Source organism: Mus caroli, chromosome 14, assembly GCF_900094665.2.
Source record: "Mus caroli chromosome 14, CAROLI_EIJ_v1.1, whole genome shotgun sequence".
NCBI lineage: Eukaryota > Metazoa > Chordata > Mammalia > Rodentia > Muridae > Mus > Mus caroli.
Window position 1 is genome coordinate 42,515,678 of NC_034583.1, and position 5,988 is coordinate 42,521,665.

Consider the following 5,988-nt stretch of genomic DNA (forward strand, 5'->3'; position numbering starts at 1 on the left):
CTGCATGGTACTGGTATAGCGACAGACAAGTAGACCAATGGAATAGAATTGAAGACCCAAAAATGAACCCACACACCTATGGTCACTTGATCTTTGGCAATGGAGCTAAAACCATCCAGTGGAAAAAAAGACAGCATTTTCAACAAATGGTGCTGGCACAACTGACCATTATTGTGTAGAAGAAGGCAAATTGATCCATTCTTATCCCCTTGTACTAAGGTCAAGTCAAGAAGATGGACTCCATTAAAAAATGAGGCACACAGTTAAACAAAGAATTCTCAACTGAGGAATACTGAATGGCTGAGACGCACCTGAAAAAATGTTCAACATCCTTAATCATCAGGGAAATGCAAATCAAAACAAACTTGAGATTCACCTTACACCAGTCAGAATGGCTAAGATCAAAACTTCATGTGACAGCAGATGCTGCCGAGGATGTGGAGAAAGAGGAACACTCCTCCATTGTTGGTGGGATTATAAGCTTGTACAACTACTCTGGAAATCAATCTGGCGGTTCCTCAGAAAATTGGATATAGTTCTACTGGAGGATCCAGCAATACCACTCCTGGGCATATATCCAGAAGATGATCAAACAGGTAATAAGAAAACTTGATCCACTATGTTCATAGCAGTCTTATTTATAATAGTGAGAAGCTGGAATGAACCCAGATGTCCCTCAACAGAGGAATGGATACACAAAATGTGGTACATTTACACAATGGAGTACTACTCAGCTATTAAAAAGAATGAATTTATGAAATTCCTAGGCAAATGGATGGATCTGGAGTGTATCATCCTGAGTGAGGTAACCCAATCACAAAAGAACACACATGATATGCACTCACTGATAAGTGGATATTAGCCCAGAAACTTAGAATACTCAAGATAAAATTTGCAAAACACATGAAACTCATGAAGATCGAAGACCAAAGTGTGGACACTTTGCCTGTTCTTAGAATTGGGAACAAAACATCCATGGAAGAAGTTACTGAGACAAAGTTTGGAGCTGCGACGAAAGGATGGACCATCCAGAGACTGCCCCATCTGGGGATCCATCCCATAATCAGCCACCAAATGCAGACACTATTGCAAATACCAGCAAGATTTTGCTGAAAGGACCCTGATATAGCTGTCTCTTGTGAGGCTATGTCAATACCTGGCAAACACAGAAGTAGATGCTCACAGTCAGCTATTGGATGGAACACAGGGCCTCCAAATGGAGGAGCTAGAGAAAGTACCCAAAAGCTGAAGGGGTCTGCAACCCTATAGGTAGAACAACAATATGAACTAACCAGTACCCCCAGAGATCATGTCTCTATCTGCATATGTAGAAGAAGATGGCCTATTGGCCATCATTTGGAAGAGCGGCCCCTTGGTCTTGCAAAATTTATATGCCCCAGTACAGGGGAAACACCAGGGCCAAAAAGTAGGAGTGGATGGGTAAGGGAGGGGGGAGGGTATAGGGGACTTTCAGGATAGCATTTGAAATGTAAATGAAGTAAATACCTAATAAAAAAGTGGAAAAAATAAAATACAATTAGGCGTATCTTCTACCACTAAGTCCTGACCAGGATATCCTTTGCTATATTTGTACCAGGGGCCTCAAACTGGCCCATGTATGCTCCTCGTTGGTGGCTCAGTCTCTGGAAGCTCTCTGGGGTCTGAGTAAACTGAGTTTGCTGGTTTTCCTATGGAGTCACTTTCCCCTTCACTTTCATCACTCCTTCCCCTAATTCAACCGTAGAGGTCCCCATCTTCAGTTCAATAGTTGGTTGTATGTATCTGCATCTGTTTCAGTCAGCTGCTGGTAGGGTCTCTCAGGAGACAGCCATGCCAGGCTTCCATCTGTAAGCACATCATAGCATCAGTACTAGTGTCAGGCCTGGTGCCTTTCCATAGATGGATCCCAAGTTGGACCAGTCATTGGAACACTGTTCCTTCAGTTTCTTCTCCATTTTGTCCCTACAGTTCTTTTAAACAGGAACAGTTCTTGGTCAGAAATTTTAACTGTGTTCCTGTCCCTCTGCCTGAGGCCTGTCTATCTACTGGAAGTGGGCTCATTGAGTTCTCTTTCACCAATATTGGGCATGTTGGCTAAGGTCAACCCCACTGAGTCCTTAGAGTCTCTCACTTCCCGCATCTCTGATACTTTCTAGGTGGTCCCACACTCCCACCACCACCCCTACTCTGCCTATGTCCATTCATTCTCTTGGCCCTCTGGGCTTCTCTCCTGCTCCCCCCATACCTGATCTTGTTCCTTTTTTTCCTTCCCTCTCAACTCCCTTACCCAGGTCCCTCTCTCCCTCTGCCTCCTATGATTATTTCCTTTCCCCTTCTAAGTGGAATTAAAACATCCTTGTTTGGGCCTTTCTGCTTGTTATACTTCTTAAGGTCTGTGAGTTGTGTACTAGGTATTCTGTATTTTTTGGCAAATCAGTGAGTACATACCAAGTATTTCTTTTGGGTCTGAGTTACCTCACTCAGGATGATATTTTCTAGTACCATCCATTTGCCTGCAAAATTCATGATGTCTTCATTTTTTTAAAGCAGAAGAGTATTCCATTGTACAAATGAACCACATCTTCTGTATCCAACCTTCACTTGAGGGACATCTGGGTTCTTTCCAGCTTAGGGCTATTATAAATAAGGCTGCTATGAACATAGTAGAGCACGTGTTCATGTGATAGGGTGGAGCATCTTTTGGGTATATGCCAAATGAGAGTTTCTCTTTCTCTGCCACATACTTGATTGCATTTACTGTCAGTAGTTTCCTGATCTTAGTTTTCTGATCCAATAAGATTAACTCTCATAGTAGTTTTAATTTGGATTCCCCGATTTCTTAAAATGTTAAATGCTTTTGGGAATATTTCTTAGCCATTTTTGTCTTTTAAAAACTCTGTTCATACCAGTGAACCATTTGTTTTCTAGACACTTTACTATTTTATATATTCTGGATATCAATTCTCTAACCATAGTAGAGGTGGGTAGTCATTCCATTGATTGTTTCTTTTACTGCTTTGTGAAGTCCCTTTGGTCAGTTCTTAAATTTATTTACTGATCAAATGTAGTCTGACCAAAAAGTCCTTTTCTGCTCCTATGGGATACTCCTTATGTTTTCTTCTAGCAGTTTCAGTAGTTTAAGTTTCACATTGAGATTTTTAATTTTCAAAAAATTGTACTCTATATGTAGACCATATTGCTCCCCCAATACCTGATCCTTTCCATCTCTCTACACACTGAAATTTATGGACTTGATCCTTCTCTCAAAAAGGCAAAAACAAACAAGCACACCAAATGAAAAGTCAAGAGGATCCAAAAAACCAAAAAATGAATGAATGAATGAATGAATGAATGAATGAATAGCACTCTTTACACATGGAGAGAGAGAGAGAGAGAGAGAGAGAGAGAGAGAGAGAGAGAGAGAGACTTAGAGTTAAGTTGGTGTTGGTCAACTACTCTGGGGCATGCCCTGCTCTGAGGTGTGGTTGATATATCCAGTGACACTCTGAGAAATTGATATTGTCTTCCCTAGAAGGTATCAATTGTAAATAGCTTTTTAGATAGTGGTGGAACTTTGTATCTATTTCCCGTCATCAACTCCAGGGTTTAGAATTTTTGTTTCTTATTTTTTGTTTTTGAACTTGTACAGGTTTTTTGCCTGCTCTCACAATCTTTATCACAATCATATACTACATATATCAACTTTGTTGTGGCTGGAAGAGACTGTTTTCCTGGATTCTGCCGAGACTAGTATGCACAGGTTACGGTGTGTACTACAGAGGCTAACAGCTTCTGGGACAGGCAGAAGCCACAGAGCTTCTAGGGCAGACCACGTTTTAGGCCCCAGACATCCAGGCACCTTCCCTGACAGAGGAGAGGTGTCCGTCCCACCCAGGAGGGTTTGCCACAGCATCTGGGGGAGCCATCTTGGTTCCCAGGTTCCGCTGAGACTAGTCTGTGCAGGTGAGAGTATGGACTACAGAAGCTAACAACTTCTTTGACAGGCCGAAGCAACACAGCTTCTGGGACAGGTCCTGTTTCAGGCCTTCATCTAATGCCAGGAGAGAGGTTCAAATGCCAGATATCTGTGAAACTTACCTGTAAGAGGAGAGCTTGCCTGCAGAGAGTGCTCCGACCACAGAAATTCAGAGGAGAGAGCTAGTCTCCCAGGTCTGCTGATAGAGGCTAACAGAATCACGAGAGGAACAAACTCTAACCAGAGACAGCTATAACAACTAACTCCAGAGATTACCAGATGGAGAAAGGCAGACATAAGAATCTTAAAACAGAAATCCAGACCATTCACCGTCATCAGAAAGCAGCACTCCCACCCCACCCAGACCTGGCCAACCCAACACACCCAAAAAGATAGACCAGATTTGAAAGCATATCTCATGATGATGATAGAGGACATCAAGAAGGACTTTAATAACTCACTTAAACAAATACAGGAGTTACAATTCCTTAAAGAAAAAGAGAAAACACAATCAAACAGGTGATGGAAATGAAAAAACCATACGAGACCTAAAAAGGGAAGTGGACACAATAAAGAAAACCAAAAGTGAGGCAAAACTGGAGGTAGAAACCCTAGGAAAGAAATCTGGAACCATAGATGCAAGCATCAGCAACAGAATACAAGAGATGTAAGAGAGAATCTCATGTGCAGAAGATTCCATAGAAAACATTGTCACAACAATCAAAGAAAATGTGAAATGCAAAAAGATCCCAAATCAAAACATCCAGGAAATCCAGGACACAATGAGAAGACCAAACCTATGGATAATAGGAGTAAATGAGAATGAATATTTTCAACTTAAAGGGCCAGCAAATATGTTCAACAAAACTATAGAAGAAAACTTCCCAAACCCAAAGAAAAAGATGCCCATGAACATACAAGAAGCCCACAGAACTCCAAATAGACTGGACCAGAAAAAAAAATTCCTCCTGACACATAATAATCATAACAACAAATACACAAAATAGACATAGAATATTAAAAGCAGTAAGGGAAATAGGTCAAGAAACATATAAAAGCAGGCCTATCAGAATTACATCAGATTTTCACCAGAGACTATGAAAACCAGAAGATCCTGGACAGATGTTATACAGTCACTAAGAGAACACAAATACCAGCCCAGACTACCATACCCAGCAAAACTTTCAATTACCATAGATGGAGAAACCAAAGTATTCCACAACAAAACAAAATTCACACATTATCTTTCCACGAATTCAGCCCTTCAAAGAATAATGACAGAAAATATACAAGGACGGAAACCACGCCCTAGAAAAAGCAAGAAAGTAATCCTTCAACAAACCTAAAAGAAGACAGCCAAAGAGCAGAATGCCAACTCTAACAACAAAAATAATAGGAAGAAACAATTACTTTTCCCTAATATCTCTTAATATCAATGGACTCAATTCCCCAATAAAAAGACATAGACTAACAGACTGGCTAAACAAACAGGACCCAACAGTTTGCTGCTTACAGGAAACCCATCTCAGGGAAAAAGACAGACAATACCTCAGAGTGTAAGGTTGGAAAACTATTTTCAAAGCAAATGGTCTGAAGAAACAAGCTGGAGTAGCCATCCTAATGTCGAATAAAATCAACTTCCAACCCAAAGTTATCAAAAAAGACAAGGAGGGACAATTCATACTCAACAAAGATAAAATCCTCCAAGAGGAACTCTCAATTCTGAATATCTATACTCCAAATGCAAGGGCAGCCACATTCATTAAAGAAACTTTAGTAAAGCTCAAAGGACACATTGCACCTCACTCAATAATAGTGGGAGAATTCAAAACACCACTTTCATCAATGGACAGATCATGGAAACAGAAAATAACAGGTTCACAGTGAAACTAACTGAAGCTTTGAAACAAATGGATTTAACAGATATCTAAAAACATTTTATCCTAAAACAAAAGGATATACCTTCTTCTCAGCACCTCATGGTACCTTCTCCAAAATTGACCATATAATTG

The 5,988-nt window shown here is 40.5% G+C and overlaps 1 pseudogene across 1 annotated transcript in view; it reads left to right on the forward strand.

Moving 5' to 3' along the window:
- Nucleotides 1-584: 584 nt before the first annotated feature.
- The window catches only part of LOC110309708, an 8,244-nt pseudogene continuing 2,840 nt past the window's right edge, over nucleotides 585-5,988 (forward strand). Inside the window, exon 1 of the transcript XR_003834817.1 lies at nucleotides 585-596. The product of XR_003834817.1 is annotated as a V-type proton ATPase subunit S1 pseudogene (transcript). The remainder of the gene's footprint in view (nucleotides 597-5,988) is intronic.